This window comes from Cherax quadricarinatus, chromosome 65, assembly GCF_038502225.1.
Source record: "Cherax quadricarinatus isolate ZL_2023a chromosome 65, ASM3850222v1, whole genome shotgun sequence".
Classification (NCBI taxonomy): domain Eukaryota; kingdom Metazoa; phylum Arthropoda; class Malacostraca; order Decapoda; family Parastacidae; genus Cherax; species Cherax quadricarinatus.
Window position 1 is genome coordinate 1,510,110 of NC_091356.1, and position 19,437 is coordinate 1,529,546.

The 19,437-nt window shown below is 47.4% G+C and overlaps 1 protein-coding gene across 1 annotated transcript in view; it reads left to right on the top strand.

Moving 5' to 3' along the window:
• Positions 1-6,363: 6,363 nt before the first annotated feature.
• LOC128700602 (MyTH4 and RhoGAP_KIAA1688 domain-containing protein RhoGAP93B) overlaps positions 6,364-19,437 on the top strand; it is a gene marked incomplete at its 3' end in the record, with an annotated part of 257,681 nt that continues 244,607 nt past the window's right edge. Inside the window, 1 exon segment of the mRNA XM_070098857.1 lies at positions 6,364-6,451.

Below are 19,437 nucleotides of genomic sequence, written 5' to 3' on the forward strand. Positions count from 1 at the left end.
TGTTCTTATAAGTCGTAATGCATTACAATGAAACTCATTACGTTAAAAGTGATTATGATAACACCCATTACGTAAAACTCATTATGTTAACATCCATTATGATACCATCCATTAGTTCTAAGTTATATATATATAAATTTGTTATTGTATAGAATCAGCCCAGATCCACCTGCCTGTTCAGCCTATACCATAGTAGTGTATGTCGGGATGACATACGTAACATGACCGAGCTGTCAGCATAGTTGCTGATCCCCTTATATGTGTTGTATAGCGTATCATAGTACCATCCATGTGCTTTATATAGAAGATCCCTAGGCCGAGTGACTGTATGACGTCACGGGATACAGCATGAGTCAGTGAGACAAGCTGCCTCCCTCTCAGTCGACGCATAGGTATAGGAGGCAGAACACGGCAGGCTGGGCTCCATCTCCCATTACCACAGTCTGACAATATATATATCGTTACCATCCAACAAGTGTGTCTACCTTCAACCCTCTTATCTCCTTACCAAACCCCACACGACACACACACACACACACACACACACACACACACACACACACACACACACACACACACACACACACACACACACACACACACACACACACACACACACTGGTGTTGTGGAGTAGTTCTTATTTTATAACCTTTGTTCTGGTAAAAAGTGTCATTATTCATGTAATTGTGAAGGACTTCTTGTACCGCTAATTGCTGTAAGTTACCCATTGTTGTAAACCTGATGTAACCTTTGTGTACGAACCTGGTATACTGTACATAACCTTGTGTGTGTACGAACCTAATTGTGGTTGCAGGGGTCGATTCATAGCTCCTGGCGTGTGTGTAAATATATATATATATATATATATATATATATATATATATATATATATATATATATATATATATATATATATAAATAACCTAGTATCTTATATGCAGTAGTATATATTATATAAACTGGTATCATTTTCATATCAGCTTTTACTATATACTCACAAACAGGGTCACGGGCAGAATATTTTACATAAATTTGGACAAGCTTTTAAAATTATCTATGGGAGAAGTTATGGATGTGTGGGTCTGTGGTGCGGGAAACAGTGGAGTATCGGTGTGGGTTGGGTTTGGGGGATGAAAGCTCTGCTTAATGGTGTGGAGCTTTTAGAGATAATGGAGTAGGTAGTCACTGATCATGGAATGGGCAGCTAGGTATAATGGTGTCGGCAGCCATTAATGAGAGAGAGAGATGGAGTTTTGGAGGGGAGAGGTGGTTAAGTTAGGTAAAGTAAGATAATGTTTGTCAGGAAAGAGGACAAGTGTTTCGAAACGCAGGTCTAAGTTATGACTCACGAAATCGTAATGACACGATTTCAAACAAACCATACCACGGGTGGGGTTTGAACCCACGATCAGAGAGTGTCAAAACTCCAGACTGTCGCGTTAGCTGGTCAAGTGGCTAACGCGACGGTCTGGAGTTTTGAGACTGACCGCGGGTTCAAACCCCACCCTTGGTATGGTCTAAGTTATATGATGACCCGCAGCTGGAGATTTTAGTCATATGACCGAGGCCTTCCACTGGCTTACTCCTCCATCCCTTTAAAAATTATGGTTATCATTATTGATGAACATAGGGAAAGGTCCTCAAATAGGGTGAGTGAATGTTGTGGGGGAGGCGGGAAGGTTATTGAAAAATTAGAATATGGAAGAAACTTGATGGTATCTCTCAGCATAATGTGGCAGCTCCTCCTTGAGCTTGGAGTGCCCCCGAGGATGATGATCGCCTCCACACCCACTCTCAACATCACACTTGTTCAACCTCCTCATTACGTAGTTCTTTCTTCCTTGTGGTCGCTGCTGATATTTCAGAGATTATCGCTTTTTCTAAGTTGTTTATATATAGCTGCTTACTCTTATTACTTTATGCTACAGCTTAAATGCACTGAGAGGTGTGTATGTCTGTATGTATACTGAGAGGTGTGTATGTCTGTATGTATACTGAGAGGTGTGTATCTCTGTATAAACACTATGAGGTGTGTATCTATATACACTATGAGGTGTGTATCTATATATACTATGAGGTGTGTATCTATATACACAGAGATGTTTATATCTGTATAAAAACTGTAAGGCGTGTGTCTATATATGTCTTAGTAGTTCTGGTTATCCAATTATTTTGCTGTCTGCTGCAAGAGCAACATTGCAGTGATCCCTGAATCATCACTGTCGAGTGTTGCTCATGGAACTTTCCCTACGTTAAAAGAGTTTGTCCTGCGCTCCGTTAGTCGTTACTTCTACCATTGTAATAAAGTTGGTAGAATTACCGACAATATGTAAAGTAAAAGGACACAAGTGCAACTAATGTGACATTTTATTGTGGCAACGTTTCGCTCTCCAGGAGCTTTATCAAGCCATTACAAACAATACATGGACACAGAGGGTATATAAAGGCTCAGAGTGAGGTGCAGTACTAGTGAGGTACCATTTAGATGTTCACTAGTGGTAGTAGTAGTAGTAGTAGTAGTAGTGACAATAGTAGTAGTAGTAATACAATATGGTAGAGCAATTAATTCATACATGAGTAAAAGGATATAAAAGCTATTACTTGGGTAACATAAAAATAGGTTGGACAAATATAGACTGGAAAGAGGCAGCCTGTTTCAGTGTTCACTCTCTGTAATGTGCTTTGTGTAGTATAACAGGAGAGACTATGTGATGGCAGGGTTTACTGTTTTCAGGAGGATTCTTGCTAAGACTTCAGAGATGGTGAAGCTGCCGTTGTTTTGTTTAATTGTATTCGAAACAGCGATCAGTGCTGATTCGAGGCACTTGCGTCTGCGGAAATTAGTTTCTTTAATCACTAATTGGGCGTCTCTGAATTTCATGAGATGATTGGTAGAATTTCGATGTTGTACACAGGCGTTGTTCAAGTTATCGTTCCTACATGCGTAAATGTGTTCATTGAGGCGGGTGTCGAGGTTTCTTGCTGTTTCACCTACGTAAATCTTGTCACAGCCTCCACAGGGTATAGTGTAAACTCCTGCGTTGACTGGTTCGTGGTGCTTGGATTTTGTTCTGGTTAGATCCTTTATTGAAGTGCTAGAAGCGATGGCGACTCTGGTGTTAGCTTGTGAAAGTACTTTTGAAACGTTCAGTGCAACCTGGCTGTTGGGAAGAATTATAACTTTGTTGGGAGTGGTGTTGGTGCGTGGAGAATTAATGATCTGAAGAGCTCTTTTTTTGCAGTCTTTGATGAAAAAGGAAGGAAAATGTAGCTCATTGAATGTTTGGTGAATGTATGTACTTTAGGAAAGGTAGGGCGTGTGTAGACCAGGTGTTTACAGTGAAACATATAAGTGAACAGTATTTAGATAAGGCTAAAGAGGTCTTTGTGGCATTTATGGATTTGGAAAAGGCGTATGACAGGGTGGATAGGGGGGCAATGTGGCAGATGTTGCAGGTGTATGGTGTAGGAGGTAGGTTACTGAAAGCAGTGAAGAGTTTTTACGAGGATAGTGAGGCTCAAGTTAGAGTACATAGGAAAGAGGGAAATTATTTCCCAGTAAAAGTAGGCCTTAGACAAGGATGTGTGATGTCACCGTGGTTATTTAATATATTTATAGATGGGGTTGTAAGAGAAGTAAATGCGAGGGTCTTGACAAGAGGCGTGGAGTTAAAAGATAAAGAATCACACATAAAGTGGGAGTTGTCACAGTTGCTCTTTGCTGATGACAATGTGCTCTTGGGAGATTCTGAAGAGAAGTTGCAGAGATTGGTGGATGAATATGGAAGGGTGTGCAAAAGAAGAAAATTAAAAGTGAATACAGGAAAGAGTAAGGTTATGAGGATAAAAATATTAGGTGATGAAAGATTGGATATCAGATTGGAGGGAGAGAGTATGGAGGAGGTGAATGTATTCAGATATTTGGGAGTGGACGTGTCAGCGGATGGGTCTATGAAGGATGAGGTGAATCATAGAATTGATGAGGGGAAAAGGGTGAGTGGTGCACTTAGGAGTCTGTGGAGACAAAGAACTTTGTCCTTGGAGGCAAAGAGGGGAATGTATGAGAGTATAGTTTTGCCAACACTCTTATATGGGTGTGAAGCATGGGTGATGAATGTTGCAGCGAGGAGAAGGCTGGAGGCAGTGGAGATGTCATGTCTGAGGGCAATGTGTGGTGTGAATATAATGCAGAGAATTCGTAGTTTGGAAGTTAGGAGGAGGTGCGGGATTACCAAAACTGTTGTCCAGAGGGCTGAGGAAGGGTTGTTAGGGGGTTCGGACATGTAGAGAGAATGGAGCGAAACAGAATGACTTCAAGAGTGTATCAGTCTGTAGTGGAAGGAAGGCGGGGTAGGGGTCGGCCTAGGAAAGGTTGGAGGGAGGGGGTAAAGGAGGTTTTGTGTGCGAGGGGCTTGGACTTCCAGCAGGCGTGCGTGAGCGTGTTTGATAGGAGTGAATGGAGACAAATGGTTTTTAATACTTGACGTGCTGTTGGAGTGTGAGCAAAGTAACATTTATGAAGGGGTTCAGGGAAACCGGCAGGCCGGACTTGAGTCCTGGAGATGGGAAGTACAGTGCCTGCACTCTGAAGGAGGGGTGTTAATGTTGCAGTTTAAAAACTGTAGTGTAAAGCACCCTTCTGGCAAGACAGTGATGGAGTGAATGATGGTGAAAGTTTTTCTTTTTCGGGCCACCCTGCCTTGGTGGGAATCAGCCAGTGTGATAAAAAAAAAAATATGTACATTCCTCGTCAAGAAACTCAGGACTACAAATTCGGTATGCTCTTACATAGCGGAGCAACTGAAACTTGTCTTCATTGCCTGGACGATTCCTGAAGGATGCTTCCTGAAGTCAGTGCCCCCCGGCCGATCCCAGAACAGGCCTCCTGGTGGGTCAAGGCTTGATGAACCAGGCTGTTATCGCTGGCCGCACGCAGTCCAACAGTAGTATTGCTGTCTGAGGCCCACTTGGAAGACTGGATTTATATCCTCTTGATGATTCGCTGTGTCTTCAACGGACTCAATGGGTGGCTTACGTCTCTGGCAGCGCGGGGCGTATCGTAACATCCTGAGTGTGCATTTTCTGACGAATAATTTTTAAAAGTTTGATAGGCTGTGGCGTGAGAGCGGCCGGCTGAGGCAATGATCCCCGTAAACGTCAACAGGTAGACAATAGCTTAAAATCGTTATTTGGGATAACAGTACGAGGGTAAAGGTCATTCACCTTCCGGTTGGTCCTGTGTTAAACTGGTTTAGTGTAAGTGTCTGTCTGTCTGTCTGTCTCTCTCTCTCTCTCTCTCTCTCTCTCTCTCTCTCTCTCTCTCTCTCTCTCTCTCTCTCTCTCTCTCTCATCTTCCTTGCCCCTCTGGGATGTTCTCTTTTTAGCGTCTTTCCAATTCCTGATCTGCAAGGCTGTGATGTTTATGGTGAACTGCTTGCTAGCCTCAAGAGCCTGACTGATCACACTATCAAGCAGGTGGCCTGGTTCAGGGTCGGGCAGCTGGAACAGTGAGCCCTGAAACCCTCATCAGTTAGTCAGCAGTCAGGAAGGTTCACTGTGCTACACTCTCTTACCTCAACTGTGGAAATGTTTTGTGTCGACAGGTACTCACTGTAAACCTCTTGGTATTTACTATGTGAAACTCATGTTTGTTAGAATTGAAGGTTATGAGTTGAGTTTTAAAGTATTTAAGGGTGTGAATTGATCTTAGAGGGTGTTTAAGGGTATGAGTTGAGCTTTGAGGGTGTTGATAGGTGTGAGTTGAGCTTAGAGGGTGTTCAAGGGTACGAGTTGAGTTTAGGTGTTAAATATTGTAGTGTGTGTGGGTGTGTGAGGCATTGTATTGTTGATGGTGGGGGCAACGACTGGGGTCGTACCTCCTCATACCTCACATTTTATTCAGGGCTGGTGGTGCTAGTGCTACCCCTACTATTTCTCCTATCTGTCCTCTCCAGAGTCCTACATGGTTTTTGCAGGGGTTGTATACATTATTGTTACGATGAGTGTTAACACATCCACTACACTGTATTAAGCATTTGCATAATACACTTTAGAACAGAGTTAACAAGGTCAGTCGTATTTGAACAATAACCACTGTTCTCATCAATTATTGAGCAGTTAGGTTAGTGTAGGTAAGGTTTGTCAGGGAACAGGATAAGTGTTTCCTGACGCGGGTCTTAGTCATATGACCAACAACTGAAGCTTTTGGTCGTCTGACCGAGGCCTTTAGCTGGCTTACCGGTCCACCCCTTTGAAAATTAAGGTTATAATTATAACCATATTAGTATTTTACAAGGGCTTATTTTATCTGTTGAACAGTACACAGCAGCTTCTAATAGTTTTTTGTTTTATTTTTTTTCAGGTAAATATAGTTAGGTTGAGAGTATGGACGGAGGAAGCTTGGTCAACTTCCTACACCTGCTACAAGCAAGACATTTGTTCGTGTGGCGGGTAAGCTTCCATTTTAAGTATTGTAAACTTTTAGCCAGAGAAGTAAATGGTATGATGATGCAATAAGATCTGGATAAAGACACTTGTTTACAGTACAAGACATTTATCAAAGGAATCGTTTCGCCACGAGTTGCTTCTTCAGTCACACGTGACGAAACGTTTCCTTTAATACTCTGAACTGTACATAAGTGTTTTTATCCATAAATTACAGAATTGGTGAGGATCGAACCCGTGGAAAGCTAGTCTTAAAATTACCAGGCCAGTGCGTTGTTCATTGTTGGGCATCGTTACTTACCCTGTGAATGGCATACCGTCATAAATCCTTACAACTCGACCTCTTATCCATATACATCATGGGACTGTTGAAGGCGCATTGAACTGTATGAACTGTATTGAACTGTATTGCTCTACCAGTTTTCTTTTTACGCTAAACACTTGTTTTTATATCGTCTTTTTTTTTCTATCTTATATTTATAGTTTGTTGTGGTATGAGATAATTTATCTTTTTTATTGATATAGAACAACCTAAGTTAAACATGTGTTGCAGCCGTATGTGAAGAAGTGAATTAATTTCTCTGAGGACGGATTGAAATACTTGACACACCATTGACGATATCATTTGTAAATAGCAAAATGCCGAGAAAATGGACTTAACAGTCGCATTATGTTTTTTCCGTGTTGAATTATCGAACGGACCTCCTCACCTTAACAATTTGCAACTTTATCACATAACAGGTAACATTAAAATGTAATACGTAGCTATATTTTCTGTCTGACTGGATACAGTCATCCAGGTAGACAGACTGCAGATATCTGTGCCTTTTCTTACGATGGGTTGTTGTGTGGTTGACGGAGATCATTGTAATAGTTTAATACATTTGGTTAATGTTGACACAAAAGATGTTCTCGGTTGGTGTTGGTGCTGGCTAGGTACTGCTGTTACTGCTGCTGCTGCATCATTATACAGCAATGGCTTGTGTTATCACTCTGCATCACCTCATCTCTTATCTTAATATATGGAATCACCTTCTATCTTCTTAGTTACATTTACTCTAGATTCTTTACTGTGGATTACTTTTTGTAACTATGACAGATGTGTAAGTGTAGACCAGCTAATTTTTCTAAAAGTATAATTTTTATTAGTCAGGCCCTTCTCTGGCCTGAGCACCCACCGGTCCGTTAAGATCAAGGCTCCTCCACTCCTTGTGTTGAATGTTTCACAGATGGAGGATCAAGGCTCCTCCACTCCTTGAATGTCAGACTTGGGTTTAGCACTTCATAAAATATAAAATACGTATTAAAATATAAAGGAGTTGTCAGAATTACAGAGTAACTTGTATTATTCCTGTTGTATAAAATTTGGGTAAATGTTACTAGACATCACCTCTTCAATTAAACTGGCGACACTTTTAACATGTCTCCTCAGTACCAAGGGAACAAATATGTAAGAAAATAAGTAAAATGTAACACTGCAGCAGGCTTACTGGCCCATACTGGATAGGTCTTACTTACACTCACTCATAAATGATATGTAGTACCGGCAAGTTGATGACACATGTGGAACAGTTAGGTATCCAGGTGTCTTAGTTACCGGCAAGTTGATGACACCTGTGGAACAGTTAGGTATCCAGGTGTCTTAGTTATTATTCCAACTCATGTCTCACTGCTGGGACAAGTGTAGAAGTCTTCAAAAGGAAACTAGATAAGTATCTTCAACAGGTGCCAGATCAACCAGGCTGTAGTGGATATGTGGGGCTGCGAGCCATCAACAGCAGCAGCCTGGTTGACCAGGGAAGCACCAGACAAGTTTGGTCCATGGCCGGATTTCGAGAGTAGAAAAACTGCATCAATGAGGCTACGTGGCAGTCTGTGACGCTCTTCTACAACTGTATTACCAAGTCAACACTTTCTTATTGTTTTCTGAGTGTAAAATAAGTGTTTTGTGGTGGCAGGGTGAGCACTAACCCACCCCCTGTGTTGGTGGCTGCGTGGTGGCAGGGTGAGCACTAACCCACCCCCTGTGTTGGTGCCTGCGTGGTGGCAGGGTGAGCACTAACCCACCCCCTGTGTTGGTGCCTGCGTGGTGGCAGGGTGAGCACTAACCCACCCCCTGTGTTGGTGCCTGCGTGGTGGCAGGGTGAGCACTAACCCACCCCCTGTGTTGGTGCCTGCGTGGTGGCAGGGTGAGCACTAACCCACCCCCTGTGTTGGTGCCTGCTTGGTGGCAGGGTGAGCACTAACCCACCCCCTGTGTTGGTGCCTGCTTGGTGGCAGGGTGAGCACTAACCCACCCCCTGTGTTGGTGGCTGCAGGGTGAGCACTAACCCACCCCCTGTGTTGGTGGCTGCAGGGTGAGCACTAACCCACCCCCTGTGTTTGTGGCTGCAGGGTGAGCACTAACCCACCACCTGTGTTGGTGGCTGCAGGGTGAGCACTAACCCACCACCTGTGTTGGTGGCTGCAGGGTGAGCACTAACCCACCACCTGTGTTGGTGGCTGCAGGGTGAGCACTAACCCACCCCCTGTGTTGGTGGCTGCGTGGTGGCAGGGTGAGCACTAACCCACCCCCTGTGTTGGTGGCTGCGTGGTGGCAGGGTGAGCACTAACCCACCCCCTGTGTTGGTGCCTGCGTGGTGGCAGGGTGAGCACTAACCCACCCTCTGTGTTGGTGCCTGCGTGGTGGCAGGGTGAGCACTAACCCACCCCCTGTGTTGGTGGCTGCAGGGTGAGCACTAACCCACCACCTGTGTTGGTGGCTGCAGGGTGAGCACTAACCCACCCCCTGTGTTGGTGGCTGCGTGGTGGCAGGGTGAGCACTAACCCACCCCGTGTGTTGGTGCCTGCGTGGTGGCAGGGTGAGCACTAACCCACCCCGTGTGTTGGTGCCTGCGTGGTGGCAGGGTGAGCACTAACCCACCCCGTGTGTTGGTGCCTGCGTGGTGGCAGGGTGAGCACTAACCCACCCCCTGTGTTGGTGCCTGCGTGGTGGCAGGGTGAGCACTAACCCACCCCCTGTGTTGGTGGCTGCAGGGTGAGCACTAACCCACCCCCTGTGTTGGTGCGTGCTTGGTGGCAGGGTGAGCACTAACCCACCCCCTGTGTTGGTGGCTGCAGGGTGAGCACTAACCCACCCCCTGTGTTGGTGGCTGCAGGGTGGGCACTAACCCACCACCTGTGTTGGTGGCTGCAGGGTGAGCACTAACCCACCACCTGTGTTGGTGGCTGCAGGGTGAGCACTAACCCACCACCTGTGTTGGTGGCTGCAGGGTGAGCACTAACCCACCCCCTGTGTTGGTGGCTGCGTGGTGGCAGGGTGAGCACTAACCCACCCCCTGTGTTGGTGCCTGCGTGGTGGCAGGGTGAGCACTAACCCACCCCCTGTGTTGGTGGCTGCAGGGTAAGCACTAACCCACCCCCTGTGTTGGTGGCTGCAGGGTGAGCACTAACCCACCACCTGTGTTGGTGGCTGCAGGGTGAGCACTAACCCACCACCTGTGTTGGTGGCTGCAGGGTGAGCACTAACCCACCACCTGTGTTGGTGGCTGCAGGGTGAGCACTAACCCACCCCCTGTGTTGGTGGCTGCAGGGTGAGCACTAACCCACCCCCTGTGTTGGTGGCTGCAGGGTGAGCACTAACCCACCCCCTGTGTTGGTGGCTGCAGGGTGAGCACTAACCCACCCCCTGTGGTGGTGCCTGCGTGGTGGCAAGGTGAGCACTAACCCACTCCCTGTGTTGGTGGCTGCAGGGTGAGCACTAACCCACCCCCTGTGTTGGTGGCTGCAGGGTGAGCACTAACCCACCTCCTGTGTTGGTGGCTGCAGGGTGAGCACTAACCCACCACCTGTGTTGGTGGCTGCAGGGTGAGCACTAACCCACCCCCTGTGTTGGTGGCTGCAGGGTGATCGCTAACCCACCCCCTGTGTTGGTGGCTGCAGGGTGAGCACTAACCCACCCCCTGTGTTGGTGGCTGCAGGGTGAGCACTAACCCACCCCCTGTGGTGGTGGCTGCAGGGTGAGCACTAACCCACCCCCTGTGTTGGTGGCTGCAGGGTGAGCACTAACCCACCCCCTGTGTTGGTGGCTGCAGGGTGAGCACTAACCCACCAACTGTGTTGGTGGCTGCAGGGTGAGCACTAACCCACCACCCGTGTTGGTGGCTGCAGGGTGAGCACTAACCCACCCCCTGTGTTGGTGGCTGCAGGGTGAGCACTAACCCACCCCTGTGTTGGTGGGTGCAGGGTGAGCACTAACCCACCCCTGTGTTAGTGGCTGCAGGGTGAGCACTAACCCACCCCCTGTGTTGGTGGCTGCAGGGTGAGCACTAACCCACCCCCTGTGTTGGTGGCTGCAGGGTGAGCACTAACCCACCCCCTGTGTTGGTGGCTGCAGGGTGAGCGGTAGCCCACCCCCTGTGTTGGTGGCTGCAGGGTGAGCACTAACCCACCCCCTGTGTTGGTGGCTGCAGGGTGAGCACTAACCCACCCCCTGTGTTGGTGGCTGCAGTGTGATCACTAACCCACCCCCTGTGTTGATGGCTGCAGGGTGATCACTAACCCACCCCCTGTGTTGGTGGCTGCAGGGTGAGCACTAACCCACCCCTGTGTTGGTGGCTGCAGGGTGATCACTAACCCACCCCCTGTGTTGGTGGCTGCAGGGTGATCACTAACCCACCCCCTGTGTTGGTGGCTGCAGGGTGATCACTAACCCACCCCCTGTGTTGGTGGCTGCAGGGTGATTACCCACCCCCTAGGGTGATCGCTAACCCCCCCCTGTGTTGATGGCTGCAGGGTGATCACTAACCCACCCCCTGTGTTGGTGGCTGCAGGGTGATCACTAACCCACCCCCTGTGTTGGTGGCTGCAGGGTGATCACTAACCCACCCCCTGTGTTGGTGGCTGCAGGGTGAGCACTAACCCACCCCCTGTGTTGGTGGCTGCAAGGTGATCGCTAACCCACCCCCTGTGTTGGTGGCTGCAGGGTGATCGCTATCCCACCCCCTGTGTTGATGGCTGCAGGGTGAGCACTAACCCACCCCCTGTGTTGGTGGCTGCAGGATGAGCACTAACCCACCCCCTGTGTTGGTGGCTGCAGTGTGATCACTAACCCACCCCCTGTGTTGGTGGCTGCAGGGTGATCACTAACCCACCCCCTGTGTTGGTGGCTGCAGGGTGATCACTAACCCACCTCCTGTGTTGGTGGCTGCAGGGTGAGCACTAACCCACCCCCTGTGTTGGTGGCTGCAGGGTGATCACTAACCCACCCCCTGTGTTGGTGGCTGCAGGGTGAGCACTAACCCACCCCCTGTGTTGGTGGCTGCAGGGTGATCACTAACCAACCCCCTGTGTTGGTGGCGCTAACCCACCCCCTGTGTTGGTGGCTGCAGGGTGAGCTAACCCACCCCCTGTGTTGGTGGCTGCAGGGTGATCCCCTGTGTTGGTGGCTGCAGGGTGAGCACTAACCCACCCCCTGTGTTGGTGGCTGCAGGGTGAGCACTAACCCACCCCCTGTGTTGGTGGCTGCAGGGTGAGCACTAACCCACCCCCTGTGTTGGTGGCTGCAGGGTGAGCACTAACCCACCCCCTGTGTTGGTGGCTGCAGGGTGAGCACTAACCCACCCCCTGTGTTGGTGGCTGCAGGGTGAGCACTAACCCACCCCCTGTGTTGGTGGCTGCAGGGTGAGCACTAACCCACCCCCTGTGTTGGTGGCTGCAGGGTGAGCACTAACCCACCCCCTGTGTTGGTGGCTGCAGGGTGAGCACTAACCCACCCCCTGTGTTGGTGGCTGCAGGGTGAGCACTAACCCACCCCCTGTGTTGGTGGCTGCAGGGTGAGCACTAACCCACCCCCTGTGTTGGTGGCTGCAGGGTGAGCACTAACCCACCCCCTTTGTTGGTGGCTGCAGGGTGAGCACTAACCCACCCCCTGTGTTGGTGGCTGCAGGGTGAGCACTAACCCACCCCCTGTGTTGGTGGCTGCAGGGTGAGCGCTAACCCACCCCCTGTGTTGGTGGCTGCAGGGTGAGCGCTAACCCACCTCCTGTGTTGGTGGCTGCAGGGTGAGCGCTAACCCACCTCCTGTGTTGGTGGCTGCAGGGTGAGCGCTAACCCACCCCCTGTGTTGGTGGCTGCAGGGTGAGCGCTAACCCACCCCCTGTGTTGGTGGCTGCAGGGTGATCGCTAACCCACCCCCTGTGTTGGTGGCTGCAGGGTGATCGCTAACCCACCCCCTGTGTTGGTGGCTGCAGGGTGATCGCTAACCCACCCCCTGTGTTGGTGGCTGCAGGATGAGCACTAACCCACCCCCTTTGTTGGTGGCTGCAGGGTGAGCACTAACCCACCCCCTTTGTTGGTGGCTGCAGGGTGAGCACTAACCCACCCCCTGTGTTGGTGGCTGCAGGGTGATCACTAACCCACCCCCTGTGTTGGTGGCTGCAGGGTGATCACTAACCCACCCCCTGTGTTGGTGGCTGCAGGGTGAGCACTAACCCACCCCCTGTGTTGGTGGCTGCAGGGTGATCACTAACCCACCCCCTGTGTTGGTGGCTGCAGGGCGATCACTAACCCACCCCGTGTGTTGGTGGCTGCAGGGTAAGCACTAACCCACCCCCTGTGTTGGTGGCTGCAGGGTGATCACTAACCCACCCCCTGTGTTGGTGGCTGCAGGGTGATCACTAACCAACCCCCTGTGTTGGTGGCTGCAGGGTGATCACTAACCAACCCCCTGTGTTGGTGGCTGCAGGGTGATCACTAACCCACCCCTGTGTTGGTGGCTGCAGGGTGATCACTAACCCACCCCCTGTGTTGGTGGCTGCAGGGTGATCACTAACCCACCCCCTGTGTTGGTGGCTGCAGGGTGATCACTAACCCACCCCCTGTGTTGGTGGCTGCAGGGTGATCACTAACCCACCCCCTGTGTTGGTGCCTGCGTGTTGGCAGGGTTAGCACTAACCCACCCCCTGTGTTGGTGCCTGCGTGGTGGCAGGGTGAGCACTAACCCACCCTCTGTGATGTCTTTCCGGTGGCGCACACACACTCACAGTATTATGCAAATCCACAGCTTAGCGGGTGAGGTGGGTGGGTGTGCATGTGTACTCACCTATATGTGGTTGCTGGAGTCGACTCACAGCCCCTGAGCCCCGCCTCTTTCTTGGTCGCTTCTAGGTCCACTCTCTCCATGCTCCAAGAGCTTTATTGTACCTCTTAAAGTTATGTATGAATCCTTCTTCCACTACTTCAGTCTCCAAGTTGTTCCACTTCGTGGCAACTCTAAGGCTGAAGAAATACTTCCTAGCATCACTGTGACTCATCTGAGTTTTCAACTTCCAGTTGTACCCCCTTGTTCCTGTGTCCCATCCCTGAAACATTCTGTCTTTATCCACCTTGTCAAATCCTTTCAGTATTTAATACGTCGTTTTCATTCCTCTCTATCCCCTGTCCTCCAGTGGCATTAGCTTGAGTTCCCTTAACCTCTCCTCAGAGGACATACCCCTTATTTCTAGGACTAGTAATGTTCTTAGATGTCGAAACGCTATTCTTAGGTCTCCAGACGCCCACATGCCACAGTTTTTATTTGGTTAATGTGGGCTTCAGGGGGATGTGCTACGTATGATGCTTACCCCAAGATCCTTTTTCTTGAGTGAAGTTTGCAGCCTTTGAGCCCCGAGCTTCTACTCCGTCTGCGGTCTTCTTTGTCCTTTCCCAAGATTTTTGACTTTACACTTGGTGAGTATAAACTATAGGAGCCATTTGTCAGACCAGATTTGCAGTCTGTCCAGATCCCTTTGTAGTCTTACCTGATCCTCGTCTGCTTGAATTCTCAGCATTAGCTTTACGTCGTCTGTAAACAAGGACACCTCTGAATCTATCCCTTCCGTCATGTCATTCATATACACAAGAAACAACACTGGTCCTAGGACTGACCCTTGCGGAGCCCCGCTCAACACATTCACTCATTGTTCACATCTCGTCACGTTCCATCACACGTTATTTCTTTCCTGTCAAGTATTCCCTGATCCATTGCAGTAGTTTTCCTGCTGTTCCTCCCTGCTCCTCTAGCTTTTGTACCAATTTCTTGTGCGGTTCTGTGTCGAAAGCCTTTTTGCAGTCAAAGAAAATGCAGTCTACCCACCCCTCTTTCTCCTGTCTTCTGTTAACTTGTCTTAGAACTCCATGTTTGTGACACAGAATTTCTCATCCCTGAAACAGTACTGGTTGTCATGCATGAGCCCATTCCTTTTCTAGGTGCTCCACCATTCTGTTTCTAATAATCTTCTCCATTACTTTACATACATGTCAGTGGCACTGGTCTGTAGTTTAGTGCTGCCTGTCTGTCTCCTTTCTTAAAAATTGGGACTTCATTTGCTGTCTCCCAAACCTCAGGTAGTTGCCCTGTTTCGATAGATTTGTTGAAGATTGTTGTTAGCGGCACACACAGTGCCTCTGCTCCCTCTCTCAGGACCCATGGAGAGAAGTTGTCTGGGTCCGTCACCTTCGAGGTATGGAGTTCACATAGCAGTGTTTCATCACCACCCCTTCGGTTGTGTGTAGTGTGTCCTAACTTGTACCCTACCGTGTCGGTTTGCTGGAAGCCTTTCTGTTTCCACTGAGAATCCTCCCTAAATCTCATGTTGAGCTCTTCGCATACTTTGTCATTTCTTGTGAGCTCCTCTCCTGATTACCTGGTCCTTTACTATTGTTTTCCTCCTGATGTGGTTGTATATCAACTTTGAGTCAGATTTGGCTTTCGATTTTATGTCATTCTCATATTGCCGCTGAGCCTCTCTATCCATGCATGTACGCGCGCGCGCGTGCGTGTGTGTGTGTGTGTGTGTGTGTGTGTGTGTGTGTGTGTGTGTGTGTGTGTGTGTGTGTGTGTGTGTGTGTGCGTGCGTGCGTGTTTGTGTGTTTGTGTGTGTGTATTTTATGTGGTAAGATTTACCTGTCATTGGACGCGTTTATGAAACAAAGAAAAATGCATCAGTTCTGCCAGAAGGCTGAATATATAATAGGGTAAAGTTTCACAATAACACGAGAGGAGGGTAGTACCTTCCTGGGTTGTTGTGTTTATGTGTTGCTTCTGTTGTGAATTATATTCATCATAACTCTGCACTGTCTCTTGACTCATCACCGTCTGAGTCGGAGCTGATGCCAACTCTTGCTTCCATACTCCCTCTCTTTCCACTATTTACAAATACATTTTCTTGTAAATATTACTATTTTTACTGGTGCTCACTTTATGGTCCATCCAGATAAAGTCACACTTGTGACAAGTTTCGAGGTTTTTTGGTGCCTGGTACCCTGGTTTGAGACCAGGTGAAGGGTATCTTTTCTTTCACTTATTCATATTACTAACTTTCATCTGTGGTACATTATGATTTTTAACGAAGTTTTTACAAGGCTGTCATGATTGCCTAGGCATTTGGGCATTAAAAACCCATAACCCAGATTCTTAGAACTCCATATTCATCGTGAATTGCAAAAAATATACTATAACCTAAATTAAATATATGGAGTCTGGTCCCAAATCTGCACATTGTCATGACAACATACTGGAGCGAGAGATATGGGAGGAAGTGCAAAATAGATCCAACATTCGGGGTCCCAGACTATTCAACATCTCACCCGAAGATGCCAGAAACACGGCTGGGAACAAGTGTAGAAGCCTTGAAGAGGAAACTGGACAAGTATCTTCACCAGGTGCTAGTTCAGCCATGCTGTGATGATATGTGGGGCAGTGAGCCTCCAACAGCAACAGCTTGGTTAACCAGGCAAGCACTAGACGAGCCTGACCTATGGCCGGACTCCGAGAACAGTAAGACTCTCGAAACTCATCAAAGGTATAACAAAAGTAAGTCATCCCAGACATGGCACACTACTGATGTAGCCCCATTCCTTGGCGGTAAACAATCGCAAAAATGTATAGACTGATAGCACTGACGTCCCACATTATTTAACTATTTGAGTGCTAAGAAACAATAATGCTTAACACAGAGTATCATATCACTTGCCAAACCCAGTGTAACAGATGGATCCAGCCTCTCACAACTGTTGAACCATTACGACTTGGTCTTGGATGTAGGTAAAAACAAACAATATTCAGATGTAGTGTACACAGACCTTAAAAAGCTTCTACGAGCCCGACTACGGTGTAATAGCACACAAAGTGAAAATGGTCAGAAGAATTATTAAACTTTAATAAATCGATTTCAGAGAGTAATAGCGAAATAAAGTGAGATACTGCCACAGTGAAAAAACTCTAATATCTGAAACAGAAACATAATTCATACCACTGTGCCATCCTTTGCATTAAATCTCCAAGCTGATATTAACCAGGTCTTTTACTGGGCCACATTCAAGGATCACAAGTGTTCCTATCATAACTACAAGGAAAAATGAAAGGCTGGATAACTACAACCTTAAGAAGGTTCTAGTTATCCACCTGTTTTTTTCTTGACTGGTATACTGCTGTATGCTAACAGCCCCATTTAAGACGAGAAAGTGTGAAGGGGCCAAGACTTCCCAGCGTCCCCCTTTACATACAGCGGATTACCAATAGATTCCTGGCCGTCTTCAAGAAAGACCTGGGCAGATTTCTCAAGTCAGTGCCTGATCAGTCGGGCTGTGGTGCTTATGTCGGACTTCGTGTGGCTAGCACCAGCAGCCTAGCTGATCAGGTCATCTGTTAGGAGGCTTGATCTGGAACCGGGCCACAAGGGCTTGACTCTGTTAACACTCTCCAGGTAAACTCTAGGTAGACTCGATCCTCAGCCGTTAGAAATTTGTCTCAGTGTGACGGTTCTTGTTTAAGGAAAAGGGCCAACCCCCAACGTCCTGGCGAACCGTGTACATGTTGTTCCCAATCTGCAGGGCCCACCGGGCCTGCCACTTCCCTAGGGTATCAATGAACACCAAGAATGACGAGTAAATGTTACGAACTTCGTGCTACATAGTGTTACATGAAGTTATTTTCCAATGTGCTTCTTAATACTTAATCCTTTAGTACTTTTCCAACATAGGAGACCTGGTCTGAGAGTGGGGGTTATCTCTTAACTATCAGTTAACAGATAACCTCCAGTAATATGCCACAGTGACCACCGTAGCTTCAGTGGGTTGCAGGGTAATCACCTTTAATAAGTTTGCTCACAAGAAACTTAGGCCAGGACCCTGCAGCAGCTTAAATTGCAGTTGTGAGGAGCTTAACAAGCAAAGTTTTAACTTCGAGGATTTCCTGGGCAAGAAGTTTATAAGGCTGGAATATTACCAGGTCACCTGTCTTATTACTTGCTCCTGGGCAGGTCGAGACATATGGACGAGTCTCCTTACACCCGCTGCCACTGTACACCCTCGGTAAAAAAGGTACCTGGGTGTTAGTCAACTGCTGTGGGTTATATCCTTTAGAATAGTCTAGTACTATAAAGCACTGAGCACCTCGAATGTCACTCAAATGATCTAATACCGCACTCTGATGTACCAACGGGCTGCCAGCAGTAACAACTAGGTTGATTAGATAAACCCAGAGCCGGGTTGCGAGAGTAGGAAAACTCTCGAAATCCTTCAAAGGTATATCAAAGATTGCTGCATTGCCGTCACATACCGTGTGTTTATTTCACACACTTCTTTGCTTGGTGGGAGGCCTTATTGCTCAGGCCATCAGTCAGAGGGCTTGACTGATGGCCTCGGGGACAGGCAATCAGTCAGGTCTGCCTAATGGAATGTAGTTACCCTGTCTCCGAAGTCGACAGGGCAGCTACAGATAGAAACAAGTAGAAACCGTTGTTTTTCTGTGAAATTCAGAAAAGGAACCGTGTTCTTTCTTTTCCTTGTACCTCGTACGTATATACCTATTATTATTATTATTATTATTATTATTATTATTATTATTATTATTATTATTATTATTATTATTATTATTATTATTATTATCCCGAAGGGGTACCTTTAAGAAGCTACCTAACTTTTATTTCTACTTTTCTATTTTATTTTGCTCATAACTCGAGAATCCTTCATCCAATCAGCTTCACTTCAAATTTTCAACACTTGTGCATGGTAACGAGGACCAAATTCTAGAAACAATTGGCATTTTCACGTGTCCTATAAGCAAAGTTATTGAGATTATTCCCAGCATCATGGAATAACTGGGATAACTTCTAAAATCCTCAGTGGCGGAGTTTCAAACGTTCACAATAGATGACAAAAAATAAAAGAAACGACTACGGCAGTTAGTAAAATTCAAATGGTGATGTAAATATGTTGCCAGCAAGGGCTCACAATTAAAGGTATTGGAGGTGCCATCCATTTTCTTGGATCAAATCTCATTGCCTGAGCACAACACTATCAGTTTCTCATTTGGAAAATGTTCATATATACTAACTTCATAACTTTTGACATGCATGGGGGAAGCGCTAAACTCATAGGAGTCATATAATGTCTGGGAAATGGGAAGCATTCAGGTTGCATTCAAGGAAGGGTAGGATATGTTCAGTTCCTTGAATCAAGAGCTGCTCACTGGCTCTTGAGGGGTTCGAGTGCCTCTTTTTCATCTCTGCTTAATACAAACTTAAGCCTCAGAGGCGTAAATTATTCATAAATAGAAAGTATTTAAAAATTTAGCTGAGAGTTAACTTTGAGGAGTGATGCAGTGGTATCAGGAGGTATTGAAGTTTGGATGTATCAGAGACATCGTGAAGTATAAGTGATGTAAGGTATGCAAATAACCCGCACATAGTAGGTTCAAGCTGGACCGAAACGTCGTTGTAAGGTTCTTTCTCATGTGTGCGGGTTATTTGTGTATTCTAGCCACGGTATTGTGCCTTTTTGTTTTTTCTTGATATAAGGTATCAGTGGTATCAGGAAGTATGAATGGTATCAGGAGAGGCGTGACACTGAAAACACTACATATCGCATCAAGGTTCACATCCCGTGTGCGACCAGCTGAGTCCAACCACAGCGTAATGTAATTACTTCAGCACTCTAACATTTACACTCAG